Raw genomic sequence first — 25,036 nt, forward strand, 5'->3', positions numbered from 1 at the left:
TGTGTGCCCTCATTCTACTGTAAGCATAGGTAATTCAGGTGGACAGTTGTTTCTAAGATTTCTTTACAAACTCATCTTAGTAACATAAAAATCCTTCTCACTCCAAGGTGTGGTCCCCAAGGGATTTGTGGTATTACCTCTGCTGTGCATTTGCAAATGAAGGCGTCCAGGTCAGTGGGAGAGACATTTCACCAGTATTCTGATGAGATTAGAGACATTAAGAAACAGGAAAGACCATTTATAACTGAGGCCAAGCAGAAGAGACTTATGTTTCCCATTTTCGGTTTTAGACATCTGTTACACACTTGCCTCAATACAGAAAATAAATGATTTCATTACCTATACAAGTTATTTGGAGTAGTTAAGAAAGCAGACTTCTTGATTTCCACAAACATGCAAAGAAAATTTTATGAAAACCGATACTTAGGATGAAGTACCACTAATACATTACATACTGTTAAACAATGTTAATAACAGTTTACAGCTGTACATTTACAGCCAGAAACATTGGAAATTTTTAGGTTCAGAGAAAAACACTAAAGTTTCACTTAAAAGAAACAAGTAATTCCTCCTGCTAACAACCGTCTCTTCCAATGCCCCATTCTTAAGGTACCAGAACCATGGTTCACAGCACGGAGATATTTCTGCTTGACTTCTGATAATTTCAGAAACACATGGGAAGGAAGAACTGAATAAACCTTTTTCCCAATTTCCAAAATTGAAAGATGCACTGACATCTGGAGGAAAGTACAAGTGTTGAAATGAAGTTTTTTATTCTCTAAACGCTTTTGCCTGTCACTTCCTTTTGTACACATAATGTTTGAATGAAAAGAAAAAAATACAAGTTAGGAACCTGCAGTGACTATATACATTATTACAAACTGCATGGACAAAGATCAGCATACTGATTCCATTAGTTATGAAGAGAACATTGCTAACATAAGGGTTATAAACACTGAACCTCAAAGAATGGAAAAACATTATGTTAATCGTATGTTCTTATCGAACAGTTAAAATCAGAATCTGCATGACACTAAGATCTAAAGCCCATACATAAAGAACAATTAATCAAAGTCTGAAGTAATATACAGTGCGATTTCCTTTCCAAGGGTCATTACAGATGCATATATGGTTTTATAAATAGGATGATAAACTGAGAAAATTTTTTTAAAAAACATAGTCCTTCAAGTATCTTTTATATAAAAGTGCTGTTTTCTTAATAATTAAAATTATATCTATAACGAATATGAGATACTTGTGTGATTACATCTGCTGCTTAGCTCCTTTTCACTATTGATGATAAAAAATGTTCCCTTTCATGCACTTCGAAAATATGCATTTAAAGAGACAGGAGGAGACTAAAGTGTTCAACAGCAGATATGTAGGCGTTTGCTGAAACTGGGCCAAGACATACGAGTTTTATGATCAAAGAGGATAAAACTGAGTTTGGGGGAAAGAATTGTTGCTAATGAGACTAACAAAAAGTGACACATACTAGGAAGAATCAATAGCCCAGGGCAATAGCTTATCAGAGTCTGAACAACTAGAGTAAAAACCAACTCCCCTTTGCTGAGGCTTTATTCCGACCGCATATGCACCAGGAAACCAAGTCAATTTACTCTCACAAAAAAGCAAATAGGAAATTAACTTCCTTCTACTACATGTACCAGCTAGATGTCCATTTCAACTACAACACACAACACTGAACAAACAGCACAGCTTTTGTGGTAGAAAACTCTAGGTCAATAATGCCCAATGAGGTTTTCCTCATAGGCAGAGCAAGACCACATTTCTTATGTGAGGCATCATTAGGACTAACTCATTCCACTCACTAGAGAAGAATCCAGGAAACAATCAGCTTGGACTTCCTCACACATGCTCTCTCCAAAACATATTCACTATTCTCCCTTTTAGCTCTATTTAAAAGAAAGATACAAAATAACCTTCACATTCACAGTAACTTTTTTTTTTAAAAAATGGGCAAATTACATGGGAATGTAAGTTCCATATTTTTCAACAGCCCTTTAAAATACTTGACATCTCAAAATGGAGCGGGGAGTTCTCAGTGGCTTCAACCAGTTATTTCTAAGTCACTGGAAGATTTATTTATTTATTTATTTCCTGGGTAACCTGTATACTTTAAGAGCTCATCAGAGATGGATTATCAGCAGTGCAAATAGTTGTCTCTACCAAACAATCCAAATCTTCTGTTTCTTTTTAGACTTTTCACCTAGACCAACCTTGTATGTGTAGGGATTCACTCGCACTTGTACTACATGGATACATCTGTAGCTCTTTCATCTTCTGCATTTAGCCTTGTCCTTCAAATACAAGTTAAAGGGGCAGACGTACAATCTGAAAAACAATGTGCTTGAACACTAACAGCTTTGATGGAGCAGACCCAGAAGGCTTGCAATATTTCTGCACATGCTTTTACACAGTTATTGGATATCCTTTCTTGAGAGGAATGCTTGACAAGGGACACAGCACGTGTTTCCACTCCCTTCAGGAATTTGATATAAGGTTTGCTAGAAACCACAGCAAAGGCAATATGAGTCTATTTATCAACTGTGCAGTGTTATTATTTCAAGCAAGCAGCTAGGTCATCCTTCACATTGTGTGACCTCCATGACACTCTCAGGCATCTTTTTAATAGACAATTACATATAAATCAAAAGTTAACAGAACATAATAATATTGACATAGAGGTGCACAATTCACCTACAATGGGAATTAAAAAAAAAGGAAATAAGAACTGAAAGTCCACTCTTTACAAGCTAAGTTCCAACTTGGCTTTAACAGAAAGTTAGTTTCAAAAATCACTTAGGTCACAAAAAAAGACATGACCAAATACTATCTGTCACTAAGAATCTCAAAGTATATACCAACCTTAACTATTTACACTCCAAATATAAATGAAAACCTAACACTTCACAGATTAAATGACCTCTAAAAAATAAACTCTTTGAGAAAATGAGTGCATGCTGTATTATAACTCAGTAAGTATATGTCTTTCAACTCCTGTATACGCCAGATATCAAAGTAACAGCAGATCACAGCATAGGCATATAACCACATGGAAAATAATGCACACCACACATACTCCTTTCCTGTTTACTTTCAACATTTTCACATCTCCTGAAGCACAGATTCACGGATGTGATTCTGTATAAACAACTCCTACTAAAACCACAGGGAAATCACCAAAACACCAAACAAAACTTGGAATGTAGAAACCACAGATAGAAACCAAGCTACATCCCCAGACTTGCACAAGAAGCATATTATTGTTTGCCATGTATCAACTGAATCATACTACTTAAATCTATACAACCTTGATTCCTGTTGCACTGGCCCTACTCTGATTAATTTACATTATGTTTGCTAGAAGAATGAAAAACCTGCACCCACCACATCTTTGGTTTGCTTCACTTCTCTGTACCAACATGTAAGCAATATTGTCCCTTCATAGGAAAACAAACTCACATAGGACATAGATTTGCTGGGATCCATCAATCCTCTTTCTTGAAGTCCAGCTGACTTACATAACGTCAAGAAAAAGAGATTGACAAACCAGAACAAAACCCCAAATTAATCACCATGACATCACGTTAGTTTTAAACATTAACTTCTTATAACTGTATGCATTATGGTAAACATTTATCTTGTTCTCTGAAAGCTATTTTTAGGAAACACATTTACATTCGGGCTGAAATTCTGTATAACCTTAAGCACGAAGCAATTGAAAAAATTAATTAAAGCAAAAAAAAAAAAAAATGGAGCCTCAGAAATACTGCATCAGCCTCTGTAGTGACGGCAAAATGACTGAAAGATTTTGCAGCTGCATCTGATCCAGTTTGAATTTACTGGCAGAATCTTACAGGCAAGAGATTAAGCCACTTCAGAACACAGAATTAAACGGTTTGGTTTTATTTAATATCCACATAATACTACTTTGAAAAGAAATCCTTCATTCTATTGCTGCTAGAACAAGAAAAATGCAGATTTTTCTCTGCTGGCTGTCAAGAGAAGTCACTTTTCTTTTTTCGTCTGTACATGTGCTGTGTGAAATTCAGCAATTTCATTTCACAGGGTGTCTTTGGCATTAGCCACAGTGTAATGTAACTGGAACTATTGAAGTTCATCTGATTTCACACCTAACCCATGCAGCCTCACAAATTACACATTACTTCAATAAAAAGAAACATAAATTACTCAAGTTTTTCTAGCAACAAAGCTCATATTCCTTTGAGTTTTCTGATCAAGACAAGCTTGCCAATGAACACAACACATGCTTATGCTTTGTAATAAAATGTCGACATAGAACCACAAGGTTTTCATGTGGTTTGATATATTTTCCATGTTGAGTTTGTTTGCTTGGTGTTGGTTGTTGTTGCTTTTTTCCCTCCTGAGAAAGCACTGCATAATGATGACATTTAAATATCATATTCATGCACAACTTCTGTCTCAGTGTTGTGAAAAAGTAACATAAGACTTTCAAAAGTGGAACAAGATTTTCCATCCTTGAACTATGTGCATTTTGTCTATTTCAATTCCTTCAACCAAATGTAAAGAAACATATTTGGAGGAGACTATACAAGAGCAGTTACTAAAGAACAGTGGTCTTTACAGTTTTCACGATTTTATTTAAAGCACCACTGCATTCTGGATTTTATGATCCCAGCCTCAGGCTCCTATGATCCTGCTGCCAGAAGTCCTCAGCCAGTTCCCACCTGCTTTTTGTCACTTACCAACTTTCTTCATCTCTAATGATACATTCATTGCCCTTACTTTTGAAGTCCTGCTCCCTACCTCATCCAAAGATGCAGATCCCAGCAGTGGTTCAATCAATGTGCAAGGTACTGCAGAGGACATAACAGAAGGACCATAGATACTGAAAGCTCATCCCAACTAGTGAACAAATAACTCATTCTTGCTCAGTTGTTTATGGTGTCTGAGTACAGGCTCTTACCTTCAAACATGTGCTAAACATTTCCAGGTAAAATGCTCTGGGTAGTCTGGGATCATAAAACCAGAGTACTGTTTTGAAAGAGAGGCTATGGCAGAAAACAGGAATGAGACAACTATACACTTCTCATCTTTTGTTCATTAAGGACTATAATAGAGCATGTTTCTAGAAATACAAGAGAAGCAGTGTAGTGAATTCTATCACAGTAATTTCAGTTGCTGAAGGATCTCCAGAAAATAGTTCCAGGATGGGAGAGGGAGCAGTGAAGGAGGTGTGAAACCCCAAAACACACATACCAGTCATCACTGATAGAAATAAAAGACAAGATGATCTAGGACATCGAAACATATTAATGTCACCGGACCAAATTTCTACGCCAAGATAGAAATTCTAGAAGTTCTCTAGGGGAACTCTGTTTGAAGGATATTAACTGCACAAATCTTTCATTACAAGTCAACATATGTTTTATCCTTTAGCCACAATTTATCTTGTTTTATCACCTCTGTTTTGAAACAATGTGCTTTCCCACTTTCATTTAGAATCTACACCATTAGATACCCAGCACCGCCATACCATTTTTCTGCAACTCCCTTTTCCTCTGAACAGTCAATCAACACCAGAAAACACACAGAGAGATGCAGCATGAAGTGCAGTTCAACTATTGCCATTTCAGATGTGAAAAGACAGAATTTTCGGGAAGAATGAACAATACATCAGTAGGTAGGAAAAGAAAAAAAGAAAAGAGAAAGAAGGAGGTTGTGTCTATTCTCGTACATCTCCCTTTTAAGATGCACATCTTATATTCCTCATTTGTTTCAGCTTTCACTTCTGGCTGCAAGGGAGAGCAGCTTCACTTTATCACCCACTGGCGTTTAGTACCAGCAAACTTTTTATTTCACCACCTTCTTGATACCTACTTGCAGCCACTGTTTTCACTAGCAGTCTGTTCAGTGCTGTTCATTAACATCAACATTAATGACTCAGAACAGATCATTACATTCCTGCTGTATCCCGAAGCACAAAATCTCTCAGCATCTAGGAATTATGGATGCAGGTAGTGGTTAACCAGTAGACACCCCCTCTTTCATAAAAAAACATAACAGAAAATCTTCCTGAAAAGCTGATTCTTTATCTGCATCAATATTTTTTCCTATAAATCACAGAGAGAAACTTCACAGGAATAGAAAATAATCTTGTGGATAAACAAATAATGTCACTTTGAGATCTGCAGCTCTGCATTTCATGCAAATGAATTTTACTTCCAATTTGGAATCAACTATTTAAACTCATATTGAAGCACACTGATAAATTTAATTAGAATGACAGTCTACTGCCTGAAGCTATTAAGAGGACATACACTCAATGCCCTAGGTGACACATTCACTGTTTTTATTATTATTGTATGATAATTTCCATATATATTTTTCTAAGAAACTCTCCTTGGACGAAGTAATTGGTAGTTGTTCATGTATGTTTTAATAGTCTTCAAAAAAAAGATTTCCCAGCAAATGCTAGCTAGTAGGAAAGACTACTTGAACTGCATTTATTCCTATGGTAAATTTCCCTAGTTGACCAATTAATTACAAGGTATGAGATTCTTCGTAAAGTCACTTGAAAAAAAAACAGGACAAACAAACAAACAAAAAAAAAACCCACACAAAAAAAAAAAAACACAACACAATCTAAGAAGGACAGTTATAGTTCATTGTTCCTATCTTGAACTGATTCTGCTAATGTACACAGAACTGCTTAAAATGTTATATTTAATATTTTTAGTAGAAGGTTTTAAGTTATCAAAACTAGCAAATAAGGCTACATTTTTACACACTAATTTTCCCTCATTTGAGTAACACAGATTGCTTAGTTGAAAGTGATGGCACAAAAGGTTTACATATTGTGCCTACTTGTAACTACATTAAAAATATAGAGCTCTAGATGTACTGTACTCAGAGAAGCCAAAACTACCTGAGGAAATTGCACACCAGCATGAGACATAAAATATTGTAAGGAACTGATACAGTTTTTACATCCAAAAAGTGACTGTAGTGCAAACGTAAAGCTTATATGTGAACAAAAGACAGCACTTGACTCAACTTTTACCACTGAAGTCATGTATTCTGCAATGTTAATTTCTGTAAATTTGCAGCTCTTCACTCTGACTTTTTTGCACATCAAAGTAAAAACAAAACAAAAAAAGGCAACAAATTGGCTTCAACAAGAAACTTTGTAATTGGCAAGTTAGACTTGCACATTTAGAAGAGCAAGATGGTACTCCAGCTACCTGAATTACAGGACTGAATATTCAATGAATCTTTTATTCTCTCAAGGTGTAGCAAAAGATCTTCCCAACAGTACGAAAAGTTTTGGAATACTGAAGTAGAATTTGTAACGATTTCTTCATCTACAGACATGCTGTAGACCTGCCAGCTGTCTGTCAGTAAAATTCAGTTATTACAGGAGTACAAGATATTCCAAGTGGAAGAAAGATCCTCTGTTTATGCAGAGCAGCAATGGGATCTGAGTTCTTGACTTTTACTTCTGCCACTAGGACCATCCCATAGCTTCTAAATAGCTGCAGCTACCAGGGTCATAGTGGGGAGTAAAGCATTAGAAACAGTGCTAAAGAAACCAACAACCATTAGAGGCTGCCATTTGGTTTTGGTTAGCTAAAATTTTAATGCATACAGAAGACTAAAGTTTGGAGTTGTGGAACTGTAAAAAAATACTGGTAGTTACATTTCTAGATGCTACCTCAACCACCTAAGTCACAATGATGTTTAACTTATGCATGATTTTTCTCCTCTTGTGAGTACTGTTTCTTTTTGCCTATGAGTGCTCTCTGTAGAGCTTTCTAGCATTCCAGAAAGAGACTGCTTCTAAAAAGAGAAAAGTAATATACTCAAATTTAAGGTATTAAAAAGATGCCACCAGATTAATATAAACAAATGGATCACAAACTATCAAACTGAGACAGAAAAGAATCATTTGTGGAACCTCTCTTGCATTGTCATAATTACATCAGCATTAACAATTGATAAACAACTGTTTAAGATAGCACTAATGGCAGAGGGGAAGAAAAAGTAAATTGTACAGAGCTTTTGGGGATGTGCGTGGTATAGGATACTGCCTGATCTAACACTGCAATTGGAGATGTTATCTAGCAGGAATTCACAGCATATACATTTGAAACAAACACTCTTGACTAAATGTTCTGTCCTAACCTAATGCTTCTCATTCAAGTGTCTCTAAAAAAAAACAATACCCAGGGGTTAAGTTAACAAGCTATTTCGAGAAACTCAACAAGCTAAAACATAAGGAGAGACCCAACAGGAGCTGAGAATAGGGAATTAATTGCCTGTTTAAATATGGCAGTGAATTGAACTCACTGAAATAGGCAGCTTTTTAGGCATGACAGCCCACTTTCTTATGTGGTTTGTGGTGGGTTTTTTTTCTGTACAATCTTTGTCGTAAAATTCTTAAGTACATTTTTTTTTTCTGATACAAAATGTATGGCTGCAGTTATGTTACTTACCTATCCTGTTTTGTCAATCTATTCTGTCCTCAGATTTTTAGCAGCATATATCCTCCTGCTCAGCATAGAAGCTACAGGAATAAATGGAGAAGAGTGTTAGTTTGTTATGCCTTTTTTTTTTTTTTTTTTTCCCAATTTTTATTTCTTCAGTAAAAACAAAGCACCACTCAGGAAAATTATTAAAGAAAACATCCCAGAAATAAATTAGGGTCTAAATGAGGCTGACATTGTCAGTAAGCTTAAACAAATTACAGGAGTTATTATTGGAAAAACAGCCCTTTACAATAGACAACACATCAGTACAATGAAGAATACACATAGCATGTTGCTGAAGACCGTTTCCTTGGCAATGTACACCAAAATAATTCATCAGACATATTACTGTTATTACAAAGTTTATCAGAAACTAAAATTTAACAATCTGTGTCTGCTCTAGATTGCTGTAATGCAAGTCACACAGTATTTCAGAGACAAAAAAAAACAAACAAACAAAATAAAAAAGAAAAAAAAAGATAAATCTATAGTAAAGGTTTCACTAGTATAATTTTACAAGGAGAAAAGGATAGAAACGATAACTACAGTAGTTTCTAACTCTAAAGCAAAGCGATGCACAGTTGGCAAATAAAGGTACGAAAAAATTGTCCTTGGCGCCTAAAAAATATGCTGACCTACAAATAACACACAAAAACAAGAGACAACAGGTCCTTTCCCTATGTAATCATCAGTGCTGTGGGTCTTTTCCTTCCTAGAGGTTTAAAGGGGCTGTCCCAGATCTAAAAGGATTAACTTTGATCTGAATGGTACATTCTTGATTTTCTATGCCAGCAGCATTCAGATCTATTCAGATCTACTACCTGATGTGTAACTACTCACTACAAATCAAACTCATTTCATTTGTGATAAGAGCTGCAACCGGACCTTTCCTCCCCTGAGAGTACAATACTAATGTGTTAATCTAATTTATAAGCCTTCACAATACAACTTGTGTGACATTAAAACAACTTTCCTTCCACTGCATTGTTTTTTGGTTTTAACCTTTCCCATTGGTGAGCAAAGCCTACATTATTCACCTACCTAACATATCACAAAAGCAGGATAATTTTCACTGATTGTAGAAACATTGGATATCCACAAACAGTGGATAAGGCAGAATATTTCCTGATACAGAAAGAATCAAGTCTCATTCCCATATTTTGAAAAATGGAGGACATGAATGACTGGCAGAGAGAAACGAAGGAATCCACCTGATAATCTAGATTTTTAATGACACTGGACACCAAGGAAAAAAGTCATCCTTTAAACAATTTTTTTTTTCCTGTGAGAGGAATCATTTACTCAATCAGTATGTTTTTCTAGGAAAACCTGAGTGTGAATGAGTGAAAAAATACTCATTGAGCAGCTCTATTAATTTTGAAAATTTAGGACTCTTTTCAGAACAATACACTACATGTATGAAGTCTCATGACTATCATAAATCTCCACCTTAATATCTCACTTACCAGAATTATTAAATCACAGTGTAAGCTCTCATTGAAAGATACAAAACTAAAACAGTTTCCAGAGCAAGTGTTATTTGGAATTCAGTGTAAACTAAGTGAAGTTGGAAACCAATTACTCTTTTGTGACTTAGTGTAAAACTTGCATTTTCTACTGACATTTTTTCAAGTTTTTCATAAAGGATCTCACTCAACTTTAAAAAAAAAAAAAAAAAATCTGTATTTTTCTGTTGAGTTCCAATACCTTAATTTCGCTTATAGAGAGAAAAAGACAAAAAGACTCAGCAATATCTGACAGTAACGTGTTGCGCTCAGACTCATTGAAGATGGACTACCTGACATAAGCAAGCTTGTGACAAACATTAGAAGAACATGGCAAGAACTATTACATTCTGCTCAATGAAGTGATAAAGCATCACTCACAGGCATTCTTAAGCAGAGGCATTAATGGTCAACACCTTACAAGGTACTCTATGGGCACAAACCAGTAAGCTTAGTGCATAGGAGTCTCAGCAAAAGGAGACTACCAGGTTTAAAAAAAAAAAAAAGGTAGAAAGCTGGCAGCTTAGAGCACTTTTTAAGCTTTAATGAGAATGTTAATGACCCAAACCAAAATGAAGAAGTCCATAACCCCAGACATTCATTAATTCTGTACAAAATATATTGGCCAGAAATCATTAATGTTGGGAGAAGTTTCTGTAGATGTAGCAGTTTTAATCAACTCTCAAATCTCCTGTAATGATACACTTATGGCACAAGTTATTTTATTTATTTGGATTTCAACTCTGTAGCAACAACACTCATCTCAGATGCTGGATTATTAATATAACTAAAAATATTACAGACTTAATACCTTACTTCACTTACAAGGTAAGCATAATTTCTTATGGATATGAAGTCTAGTTTTATGTATCTGCAATACAGTTCTGCTTTGATGGTACAGCCACCTCAAGCACGCTGACAAAAACTACCCTAAATTTTGTAAGGTTTAGTGACATCAAATGCAACAGACTTGAAGAAATAGAAGTGTTAGTTATTTCATATACACTTTGAAAGACACCTTTTACTACCCATAATAGTGTTGATCTTTTGGAAATCAGAGGAACTAACAAACTTCAGAGTAAAAACCCAACACTGTTGGAAGCATGAAGGGCATAAAGAACAATTAATCAGCAAACTAGCTGCCTCTGTTTGTGGGTGTGCAAAAATTGTTCAGTCTCTTCAGAGGGAGAAAAAGCTGAAGAAACCCTATTTCAATTGCGTGAAGCCCACGCAGGAGTCGGACACAAATAATGCCTCAAACTCTATGCATATTAACTAGTTGGTAGATATAAAAGCAGTTTTCATAGTTACTTGCACAAATTTTAAATGCATAAATCAACGCAACTCTCATTCCTTGGTGAAAATTCAGAAGTCTAATCAAGGGTAGATTTGGTTTGCAGGATCTTTCTAGGAATGGTAGACAAAAGCTGGGAAGAATACAGCTAAATTTCCTGATCTCAACACAAGCTTTCTATAGATGCTCACTTAAATATACACACACACACATATATATATATATATATATTCTTTATAACTGTAAAGTATACTGAATTTTCTCTGAAGTCACTGAGATAATATGACATCTTAACAGAAGATAACTTCTATTTCGCGATTTTGAACTCGGAACTCACTAAAAAACCCCAAACAAACAAACAAACAAAAAAAAACCACAAAGCAAACCAAAACCACACCACCACAACCTTGTTTTAAAAGTAAAATGTACCATTAACATGTAAATCCTCAGCTTCAGGATTCCCAGGAAAGTAATGAAAATTCCCTTCTAATCATGCACAGCAACCCTAATTCACGGCAAGTCAAGTGAATCGCATTATCATATCTTCTGTGCACTACAGATGAGGTTCCACTTCGTAGCAATAAACAGGAACCCGTGGGCCCCTTCACAGAAGGAATGAATTTTGACAAAAAGTGACTGACAGCTATAGTTCTTGTCCAAACAATGAACAAGCTATTTGGGGACCCTTGGAAGAGAATGTCTCTAAGTGCAAAGAAGATGGCCCCATGTGTCAGACTTTTTAAATTATTTTTCCACGGTCCTCCTTACAGTTTGTTAAGTGACAAATGGAGATCAGGGATTTTTTAAATTACTGTTCCTAAGAAAGACTTCGAAAAAATAAAATAATGAAATTTAAATTCAGTTGATAGAGTAAATATATGCTTTGGGGAAATACCAGTCATTTATCTCAGTTTTTTTCCTCTAGGATAAATGCTAAATATCAGCCTTAAGAGAGACAGAAAAAACTCAAGACATAGCTAGAGTTTCCTTCGATAGCATTTCCCTAAGGAAAAAGTCAAGGTCTTTCATAATTGCTGTAATTGTTTTTGATGTTGAGTAAGCTAGGTGATAAATACAGGACACAAAACCATTGCATTTCAAAAAGAATACAAACAAAAAATCTCAGCATATGCCCTCCAGGAACACATCTCTGTTTGTAGTTGGATCAATCTTTTAAAAATTGCTTACTTATTTTTACCTTTAAAGCAAGTGTTTTCACCTAATGAGATTAACAAAGCTGAAGCAGCACCTGGGCTGCAAACACTTTACATTTATGAGGTCTTCACCCATACAGAAAAAGAAGCTGGTTCTATGGCACTGGTGTAACTAGTATGGTATATATGATTATATCTCATTTCTGAAATCTACCTTTGACTTCAGGTGTGAGAATCTAGCCCAGAGAAAATGGAAGGATAACCAAAGCATGAAGGAAGGAATCATCCTAGAGCTACTTGGGTGCAACATGGCAACAGTGTTTGACCTCCAGGGAAGCTGAGGACAAAGAGCATCTCCCTTCTCCTGGAAATCACTGCAGCACTCACACACAAAATGCGCTGCCCATCAGCCTCTCCCCATGCCAGGGCTCACCCACCCCCTTTGCCAGACTGGGACAGAGGAAAGCTGCCTCACTGAGCTGCTGCCTGAAAACAAAAAGTAAAAGATAATTTCAAAGGTGTTTTTGTTTTCTCTAATGCCAGTTGGGTAAATATTTTTATTTTCTAAAAGTATATAGCCAAAAGACAGGTGAACAAGCTGTACGAGGCAGGATGCAACTACGTGCAATGAGAACACTCATCTAAGAAACACATGCACTTTTCAGTATTTGGATGACATTTGGCATTTCTTTCTAGAAACATTCAGATTTTCTTCTGTGTCCAACAACCTTTGCCTCAGAGGGCAAAAAGGGGATAAATACAACACAAGATGGAGAATGTGAAGCAATAAAAACTAAAATATAACCTTTAAAAGTAATAAAAAGTTTGGAAGAAGTGACAAAGCTGACAAAATATACCTATTTTACAGCAAACCAGTTGACAACTGGGTCACGAGGATTGACTAGATCTGGGCACATCCTTTGTGCAGCTCATCACAAATGGGGCTCCTGTAATTTAGAGTCAGCATGTTAACTTCTCTTGTATGATTCTTTCTTCACAGATAAAACCTCTTTCCTCCCTTCTTTCCAACAATTACAATCTTTCCCCTCCTCTCACCTCCAGAAAACAGCTTGTCCATTAAAATACCCGTATAGTTTACCAGCAAGCAAGTACGGAGAGATGCAAGTTTTACAAAGTAAAATAGTTTTCTCTTCATTTCATCTAACAAACTGCCAGCCTCTGCTGACATGGAAGAAACAGCTTTGTGTCTCTGCTGGGAATTGTCCACTGGGATTTCACTCCACATGGAAATCACAGACTCCCTCTGACTACGACACAACCCCAGGCTTTACGGATGCCGCTACGTAAGGATAAACTGGATACACTTAGCTGGTACATTTTACAGCAGAACTCATCTACAAGTTAAAAAGTTGTAACAGTAACAGCCACCACCAGAAGTAAGAGACAGGACCTCTGAACTGTTTATTTCACATTACCAACAGCATTAGTCTAGGACAGCAACGCAAGTGCCATCACATGAGCGTTTTCGAGTCTCTGCCATTGGTTTTCTGTGAATGACCTGCTGTACAATATTTGTGCCTTGTTTCTTCCACTACATTTCCTTTTCTGAGCACATACCAGGTTGTCAGCTCTGACATCCTAGCAGTGAATGGGGTTCATTGCAAACACACACACAGAGGAACAATCAGCAACCCTTCTGTACCCTTATAACTTTTGAGTGTTGCTACCAAATCAAACACAAAGGCAGAGACCAGCACTATTGGAGAACAGGAGACGTTACTGTCTTTTTCAGGAGAAAGCCTCTTGACCCACTGAGGTTTATGTGTTCCCAGAAACTCAAAAGCTGTGATCATAGACGTTTTAACTCCTTAGTGCCTCACTTGAGGAGAAGAGGGGCAGTGCAGAAAACAGGCTGCTGAACACCCAGTTTGGTGCCTGGTCTGTGCTTTCCTAAAAACACAGACCTAAAGAATTACAAAAACCCAACCATTTAAAGCAGCAGCATAAAGGACAAAGGCAGCGAATGTGACTGAATCATCCAGGTGTTCTTTCAGTTTGCCACTGATAAGTAAAAGGGCTTAGGGGAAGAAAACCAAAATGACACAAACTTACAGACTTCTGTGGGTGCAAAAAAAGTCAATTCCATTTCCAGGATATTTTATGGCTCTGGGATTGGAAATGTCAAAGATAAATGTTGTTTCAAATTGAATATTCAAAATTTCTGCATAACTTTGGATATAAAAACAGGTGCGTCAGAATAAAATTTAAACTTTAGAGTTCTGAAATGCAAGAATAAGGGGGAAAATACTGGCAAAATTTTATTTAAGTGTGGATGTCTTATATCTCCAATATTTTTCCTTTCGCTGCAAATATATACTTCACAAGCATAGAGACTAACAGTCCACAAAGCACCTGATTTCAGAGTCTATATTTCAGCTCCCAGTTCAGAGAGACATTAAACTCGAGTCAGCACACATTATTCAGTGTTGGAAAGGGAACATGCTGGTCAGCTGCCACTCAGCAGCATCTGACAGCACTGCTGCATGGGGGATTTCCTTCCTATGCCTTCTCTTCTAACCTTCCTTCTGACTTTGAGAGTGAAGCTCAATTTCTTCCTTTGGAGCTCACTACTCTCACAGCCTAGGTGACTTCAATTTCCACTTTAATGAACGTCTTTCCACTGCTTCTCATTAACCTTCCTTTTCACTCGCCAGCTCTGAACTGTCTTTCACAGTCACTGGCTTGTTGATCCAGGGCCTGACCCGGTAAACTTGTATGCTCATGAAGAATTTCACTCCTGGGAATAACCAGGCTGACTTTTGTACAGTTTCTCCCAGAAGTTAAATTACCTACGTGGATATGGTGAAATAGATGGGGAGGTTTTGTTTGTTTTTTTCTTACTGACCTTTCAAGTCTTGGTTCTGGCATATCCAGTATTACTGATGCCTTCTATTTTTTATTTTAGACTTTCAGACTTATTCATTAGACCATAGTGAATAATTTATAAGGCTTAATTAGAAAATATTGCAGCTATGTACGCCCTATAATGCAGGTAAATGCATACTTAGGATTATACAGATATCATAGTTTCTCTGAATTTTAAAAATTTTAGTGGAAAATGGAATTGTCCTCAACTCCATGAAATACAATATTTGAACTTCCAGTGGTATTACACAAAATAAGTCATGTGCTGCATGGCTTTTGCATACCTGCCATGCAATAAGTACATGGTGGAATCACACATATCCAATTAACACATATGCAACGTCTGCATTCACTCTCTGTGAACATTTACCCAGCTAAGCTCATGTTTTGAATGTTTGTAAAAACAAACAGGAGAAGGAGTGAAAGCAAGATTTGTTTAGAAACCTGAATTCTAATTTGCAGACATGTTTTTGCAGTATTTAGCCAGCTTTAGTTTTTTTTTTCCTTACATTTGTCATAAGCCCTTTATCCAATCTTATTTGAATTAGTATTTCCTAGTTTTGTAATTCTTAAATGTTTTTCCACTTCTTTAAACACATTTTCCTAATGTCCCCATGTTCCACACACTTTCACTCATTTTACCTCCAGAATCTACAGCATGTTCCTTGTATTTTCCCTCTCTCCATCTTTATAATCTACTGATCCTTCTACTATTTAACTTCATTTTCATTCTTGGTCCACCATATTTTTCCTTTCCTAAGTTGCTTCCTCGCTACCCCCTGGGTATTTAGACTTTGAGTTCTAGGCAATTTAAAAAAAAACTAGTATCATAACTAGTAAAATTATCCTTTAGTATTTTTCTCATTGAATTTAATGTTAGTTCTTAAAAAAAAAAAAAAAACAACAAAAAAAAACCAAAAACAAACCAGCTACTATTAAAACCAGCTACTATTAAATGTGGATTTCAGGGCAGCCTCCTAATAATGTGTTCATGGAAGTACACATTCCTGCAGAGGTATTTGTTATTAACAATACGAATATGCATACATGATTTTTATAACACATATATAACATACACCTTTATAGGTAAACATTGGAGACACGGAAGATATAACATAATGAAATTTGATTTTAGAGAAATTAAGAAGATAGAAAGCTAGATGGTAAGAATTAAATAGCACCTCAACACCTGAAAATTATGATAGCAAAAGCAGCATCCTCTGTTGGAAGCTGAGCAGAGTGGATTATCTTTACTGTTTGACAGGGTGGTTGACAGTAATAGCTACACTAACATCTTAGAACATCCTTGATCTCATCACTTCACCTCTTTGATTTTACAATGACTGTACCTTCAAAATTAAATATTGCTCTCATCATTGATGCTGTCTAATGTGAAGACAATGCACAGCACAAATCTGAGAGCAGCAATTCAGTGCTGTTCCCCGCCTCAGAAGGCCCTGGTTAGGGAGTTCTCAATAGAGAACAAATCAGAATTAAACAACAGAATATTCAGATACATTGCAACCAGTCAGCTCAATCACATGAAGAGATACTTATGCATTATTCATTCTATGAAAACTGGGAGTTTTTCCAGAGAACATGTCACAGACTAGAGATAGGGTTTATCAACTGTTTTAAATCAGCAAGTTTTATCTAATACAATAACAATTTATTTACTGAGGATATTTATACCATCAGAGCTTTTACAGACCTAATTGATTCTTTTCATCAAGATCCTCTGTACTGGGAAAACCATCTCATAAAGGAATTTGGAAAGAGACTATGCTGAATATCTACAAAATTATTTAGACAATAATGGGGTAAAGTTATGAATGTGTTAGCATTTCAATTACCAGACTCTTTTTCTTTGGAGCTATTCTACAAGGCCATCCTCATTTAAATGATGGCAAAAATAGTTTTTCGTTTTAGAAAACAGTTTATATAGTCTTAAATAATCATTAATCACCAAAGCTACAGTTAGGCAAATCAGTTTGTAAATATACCACTTGCATTGACAAAAATCTTAACACAAAATGAAAATTTTAACTACTAGTGTATCAAGAATGATGCAAGTATAGACAAAGCATATTCAGTTCAGTATTTTTCCCCATAACCTACATTGAACCACATCAGTGAGGTAAGTTTTATCATAGTAACAAAACCGGAGTAGGTCAGTGTTTACCATCACAGATGAGTAAGACTAAATATTGCCAAGTTCAAATTTTCAAAAATCATGAGACAGACACCTGAAATTTAAAAAAATATTCTAAAAATGAGATTAACATAAAACAGTTGATGAGCCAATTCCTCACTTCATGTTCAACGTTAAATCACTTAATTCCAGAAACTAGTGGTTTAAGATACAAACTTATGAAAGATAAAATATACTGCACAGATTTAAATGAACAAAACCATGCTAGTCAGAAAAATCTGGAGTCACCAGTACACCAACAGTAACTCTGACTGGATTAGAAGGAAGCCAGGTCCTTGTGCCAATCTGAGAACACAGAAATCAGGATATAATTAGCATTCTTTTTCATTGTAACACAAGCTAATACAAGAGAGAAACTCTCATGGACTACATTCTGTTCTGATTGAATAGAAGAATTGCAGTATAAGATTTTATATACAAAAGCAAGGACACTTCCTAATTACCTGTCTTCAGATGGTTAAGTACCTTGTAAGAGTGTAAAGAATTCTTCTGCTATAGATGGTGTTTGGATAAATCACAGCGAAGCGGAAAGCCAGCACAAACTCCTCTGACATATTACAGCTGTTTAATTGAATAAAAGCAAGCAGATGTTGCTGCAGCAGGTAAAGAACTTCTACCTTTAAAGACAGACTGTATGATTAGAGAATATATTTTCATTCATGTATGTAAAGTTTATACATAGAAATTTCAATTCTATGTGAAATTCTAGCTAGAAAAATTAGCCTCCCTAGTAAAGAGAATTTTTTTCTTTATTTAAAGAACTACCAACAGACTAGTGTGAAGACTATTTGTGATATATTTCTAACAAAATAATTTTAAATCCTTTTGACACAGAATGCAATTCCTGCTAACCACTGGCCATAGTTCAGCTGAATGCTATAGCAACAGGGTGGCAGAATACTAAGGAAATAAGAAGCAGAGTTCTGCCATCACCTGTTGCTAGATATCAACGCTCCATGCCATGCACTTTGTTCTCTGAATGTAGCTATTAATAACTTCTCTACACACGAGTTCTTGTCCACACATTTCTTGTCTGCATGTCTTTCACTGTCTTTCACCTCAGACAAAGGAGGTTTTATATTTTATTGGTTGCTTGCTTTTTTACGGGTGCACTTTGTTTGCTTGCATTTTCTTTTAATTCCAAAAGCTCTTTTCACTGTGATGGTAAATATTCTTCTGTTCCAAACACCACAAGCTACTGTTTTCTGAGGCATAGTTCTACAGCTTCTGAATCCATCCCTGAACTAATCTGTCTGCAACTAGGACCATATCCAGGCAATAATTGTGTGTCCTAGTAAGGCCCACTAGTCCCAAAGTACTTGTCTTTTAAAGCAAAATAGCTTGGAGAAGGGACAAGATGCAAAATGACAGCAGATTAAAGACTGATGGAAATTAAAGGTTTAAAAAGCATGAGAAAGCAATTAACCAAGGAACAAAATGGTGCTTCTAAGCATATAGAAGCTCATAGTCTCTGACAGAATCAGAGCCTCCTGGAAAAAAAAAAAAAAATAAAATAAAAGAGAGAGCTAGCAAAGCTACTTAAAAATATAAATTTTTATCTTTTTTGTAAAGAGTATAAGTGCTATTTCAACTCCCAATCCACAGTACAGGGACAGAGATAGAAGTATGAAAAACAACAGTGCTAGTAAAGTTGTGTGAGAATCATCAGCAAGGGTCCAGGGCCAGACTAGATTCCTTGTTTCATTCAGGATTCAAATAAACTTTGAAGATACTAATAAAATATTCAAATGAACTCTGAGAACTGCAATTCAATAGCTTCCTGGTCTGAAAGGAAAAACAGATCAATAGATTGATCTCAGCCTTTTTTTAGTCTTAGGTCCTTCTACATATTTTACACAGAGGAAAGAACTAGCAATTCTTCTCTAGATTCAGAGGGAATTTTGCTCCTCTACTCACACAGGTTTCCTCTTCTGAAACAGCATGAAGAAAGCATCTGACTTACTCCTTCCAAAAAGCCTGTAACAAAGTCTATCACACAAGTTTGCTAAGGAAAGTACAGTTCCAGATGAGAGATAAGACACCTCTGCTTACTGAAAATGCGGAGAATAGAGCAGCCAAAGGGCTTTTTAGGAGGAGTAAATGAAGTGACTAAATGTTTAAGTGGTATAAAATTTCACTAGAATAAAATAAAGTTGAAGAAATTTGAAGGATCTATAGAAGACAGTTGATCATGTATCATGACACAAGTGGATATGCAACATTTACAAATGCAAAGTAATGTAGAAATTTTACCTACTTGCATATAATTTCAGAATCTCAACCAACTATAACTTAGGAAAAAGACCCAGACATTGCTGTGAAAAGTCATTAAGGCTATTTACTTCTCCCACAATACTAAATAAAAAGCAAAGATAATTAAATAAGAGAAAAAAAAAATACCTAGAGAAAAAGTAACCATGATATAAGAGAACAGTATAGCCTCCTTTGTAAAAACCCATGTTCTTTTCACCCCATTTTAAAGCGATAGCAGGAGGAGAAACTGCTAAATGGAAATTAACTGCCTCAGATAAATAAAATACAAAACGTTTTTCCTTAAGACTTCAGTCAATCTCTAGTTGAATGAAAGATTACCATCAAGGACTGTGTTAGATCTAATGTACATGCTAAAAACGAAGCAATGCCTGGCTCTGCAAATTAGGATCTTGATTGTTGTCTGGGCTCAATGTTGTTTAACAGGTTACTTAACCTTTCCTTACCTCAATTTCCCAGCCTTTTTGAGAGTGAAGCTGCTTTTTTTTTTTTTCCAAAAACCTCAGGCAGAAACCAAGATGTTGTGACAATTATTAAAAAAATTCATAAACATTTAATTAAGTTGATTCTAAAAGTTATTTGTAAATCCCTAATTCAGTGCAGACAAAAACATCATTTGCAACCAGACAACAATCTGAGTAGAAACCAATAAAAATCAGCAAGAGATATTCCAGTAACAGAAACTGTAGCTACAACTTTAAGAACAATTTTAAATGTTTACAGCTTTCATAATCACTGGCACTTTATTTTCAAACTTTTTTTATTAGAACATCGACTAGTCATTATCCTGGCACAGCTAAAGTGGGACAGAATCAATGCCCTGTAGACTGTCTCCTCTGCTGTTTGTGATAAACACTGTCTAACAAATTAGAAAAAAATCCATTTTGATACCACTTCCCAATTAGACCTGTTAAATGTTTTTTGAATGACTAAATTTTGTTTGATTTTACATCTAGATATGTTGCTAAGGTAATATTTTAAGTGGAAGAATATTGTGCCAATCCTAGTCACTTTCTTATCAAACTTCAAACTAAGCAAAACAAATTGTAATTGTTTTCTTAGGACTCAATGCAAGTTATTATGTACTTGGTAACTTTCAGCATTCCAGTCACTCATTGTCACAGCAGCAGCTGACCTAAATGCACGCTTAGGAAATCATGTCATTCATTAATACCATGCTATGAGACAGCCTTTTCCACATGTGCTCAATACAAATAATACCAAAATAAAACAAGCAAATGTCAACAACTAACATTAATGCCTGCCCCATTTAATCTTATCATAAAAGGTATTGTCATAGAATGGTATGATGGCTTGGGTTAGAAGACACCTTTAAGGATCATGTAGTCCAGCCCACATGCCATCGGCAAGGACACCTTCCTCTAGACCAGGTTGCTCAAAGCCCCGTCCAACCCGGCCTTGAACACCTCCAGGGATGGGGCATCCACAACCTGTTCCAGTGTCTGACCATGCTCATTGTAATAAATTCCTTTCTTGTGCCCAATCTAAATTTACCCTCTGTCAGTTTCAAATCACTGCCCTTTGTCCTGACACTACAGGCCCTGGTAAAAAGTCTGTCTCAATCTTTCTTATGAACCCTCTAAATATCCAAGTCAAAACAAAGTCTGCTTCAGATCAGTTAAACAACAGATTCTGAAATATTTTCTTCTCATTAATCTTCCACATGAAATTAAAATATCTAATATGTTTTTTCCTTCTGTACTAGTGAACCTGGAAAACGCTAATTTATGTTTTTGTTCAAGCTGACCTCTGTCCTGCTTTCTCTTACCCTTTTAGCTTATCTTCATGTTGCATTATCTGTCTGAATCAAGCTTATAACTCTTTCCATTTGCAAATTCACTTAATTATCAATGTAACTTGCTTCTAAGTTACAGATACTTCAGTTTAATGAAACCGTATTTTCACATCTTAAGTGTCTGGGTCACCAGTTGAAATGAATATTTAGAAATGTAAGCAAGCATATAGAGATCTAGCTAATGGGGTCCTGTCACAAAGAAACAATAAAGAAACAAGCAACTTGAGTATTCTCAAAATTCTCTGTTCTCTGGGGGTTATTAAGATATACTCTTAAAAAAAAAAATACAAAAAAACCCAAAACTAAAGATATTAAGTTTTTTTATTAACAAAACCAGTTTACACAAAACACATCCCACATTTTGCAGCAAATTTTCACTTTTTTTTTTTTTCTGCTAGCCGTCTTCCTCAATCATTGTCCAAAGTATTGTAAGTGCTAGGATCCAAGAGATATTGTTTTGTAAACCTGAAACCCCTTATAGCTAAAAGATCAAATTCTTATGACCAAGTAGAGGGTTAGGATGTGCTGTACTCATTTCAAGATGGAGCTTAGTGTCTTCAGGAAAATTTTTAGATTAAATTTTAAACCACAGAGAATGACATAGTTAAGAGAGACAGAATGTATCATTTGGATACAAAAAGGCTTTATATGCAGCCTTACGTTAAACAGGGACAGAAATTTTCTTGTTTTACTTTAGATAATTACACCAAAAATTTACTTGGAAAGGACAGAGAACCTGAATTTGCTGCCCTTTGTATCAGATTCACAAGAATAATCTGCATTAAAATCAAACCAAAGGTATTCTTCCCAGATATTTAAGATAAAGAACCATACAGGTTTAGTGTTCAGAAATTACTCTTGAAATAATTTTCCATAGCAACTGATGGTTATTTTTGCTATAAGTAACTGCTTTCTGCTGCTTCCATTTATTTTTCCTTTCATTTTCTCACAATATTTGAACACAATAAAAAATCCATATAAAGATTTCTGTAGCCACTGATGACTATGAGATTCTTTGTAATCTGTTTCAAAAAAGGGGACAAAAATTTCTGGTCAAAATGCAAAGAGGACCATATACTGAAAACAAGAAGGGCAATAAAGCTTTAACAAATATCCCCAATCTGCGTAGACCATAAGAACATGAATTTGGGAATATTGCCATCATAATATTACTAGTTCACAGGAATAAAATTTAATTGTTAGTATGAAATCAAAACAACTTTATCAGAGTAGCATTTCTTAAACAATTAACAGTGACACTGTTCAGGTCAAGAAGGTTATGAAGTACTAGATAGCAGCTATCAGTAAAATTTTTGTTTCTTCATTATGGGAGAATGGGAAGAAGCTCTAATTACTGCATACAAATGTTTACATTACTGTGAAAACTGCTAACTGCCTTTAATTGCTAGCAGGAATTCATATGCTTTAGGGTAAAAAAAGTATAAACACCTGTAGCCAATAAATAATTCAGTTGTCATTCTCACACCCCTGAGAAACTGAACTGCTGCTGACTCAGCATGAACAAAAATGAAAGTGCTCATCCAGAAGGCTTCAGAAAGCACTGCTTTAGAAACTACATACGACAAAGTACAATAAATCCATAGGACACGTTATCCTGTGTGTTATTTGCATTTTGAAACATCAGTAAGATCTAAAATGAAGAAAAACTTCCAAGCCCAGCATGATGGTGTTATTTCAACTGCTAAGCCTCTAAATTAACTTGTAATGGAAGTGCTCCTGGCACTAGAAACAAGCCACATTGTGGCACTTAAACTTCTAAGACCTGTCTGCTAAACTCTGCTCCAAAACTGCAAATCATGGTATGTAGTCTTTTATTGTCTACATCTATTTAGGAATCTGTATTGGTCGCAGTCCCCAGAAAAGTCCTAGAGAAAAGATGTGAGTATGTACACACACACACACAAAATGTTGTATTATTCTAGAGCTGTTGGTTGTCTTAACTTTTTGAAGAACACATCTAATTCTGAGATCCTTTGTCACTAAAGAAACAACACCCTGAAGAAAGTGGTTTGTCTTTCTTTCAGGAACAAATTAGGTCAGAGCAATGAAGGAGACAGTGAAGCAGCCTGAGTTGGATCTTTAATTAGTGAATGGTTTAGCAAATTAGCTCTGGCTTTTGTTTTTGCTCTTTCCCAGTTCTTTGGGTTGTGGAAATCTGTTCACATGAGAATAAGATTACCAGTGAACCATTAGTGTACCAGTGATTACACTGATTGTCTATGACATCCATATGATGGCAATACTACCAGTCTTGGGAGAGTTTAAATGCACCACAATGATTTCCAGTTTAGTGATTATTTGTAGCAAAAGCAAGTAAATTTAACATTCAGGACTATTCCCCACCTTCTACCACAGTTATTTTAATGAGTAGCCAATTCACTGTACAAAATGAATAGCGAGTATATGAAAACCAGCTAACGACTGAAGTCAGCCAGACTCATCAACCAGACAGTGTTGATGTCTTACCTCATGTTCAGATGGAACATTTTTCAAGTCTTTTTTTAATGGATATAAATTTCCAGGCAGTTTTCAGTCAGCCCATTTATTAATACTGATCATAAATTTAGTTTGGCGCCCTTAATTTGCTACGTTCTTGATTCTTTAAAAGTATTCTGCATTGCAGAATTTACTGCTCAACCAAAGACCTTCAATTTCTGCTACTCAGATGAGTTCTGGCTGTACTGCTGATTAAACATATTGCTAATGTTTCAGCTGACATATTTTCCTGGGCTATGGAGGCACGCATGCATGTGTCTCAGTGGTGATGATTTGTGAATACTTATGAACTGATCCACATATGCACAGTATTGAAAAAAACCTGTTAAAATATAAATTGTGAAGCATCAGTACCAATACATTGACAATACAACTACACTAAAAAAGAGGCAAAACTATGAAGGACATGAACATTCACCTCCAAAAATTTTTGAAAAATATGAAAATCATATACATTGATAAAGGCTAGGGAAGAAAACAAGGAAAAAATAAAGGGTAGGGAAAAAAAAAAAGCCAAAATTGAGCTAATAAGCCTGATTATAAATTATAAAGACTGATAAGGAGATGAAAAGCCATTAGAAGAAACATAGACTAACAAACAAGTACAGAGAAAAAAAAAATATCCATCAAATGGATTTACTAAGGCAATACAGTCAGTAGAAGGACTAAACCAATAAAAAACTATTTAAAAATCTGGACTGAAATATGAACAGATGATCAATAATCTGTAAATTCTTATAGAAAAAACAATACTTTGAGGAACATATATCACACATCCAGGAAAGGAGAAAGGGCCAGCAGCAGCACAAGAAGCTGATACACTGCATGGCTGAATATCCACAAATGG

The sequence above is a fragment of the Streptopelia decaocto genome (assembly GCF_964273445.1).
Source record: "Streptopelia decaocto genome assembly, chromosome: 10".
In the NCBI taxonomy this organism is placed as follows: Eukaryota; Metazoa; Chordata; class Aves; order Columbiformes; family Columbidae; genus Streptopelia; species Streptopelia decaocto.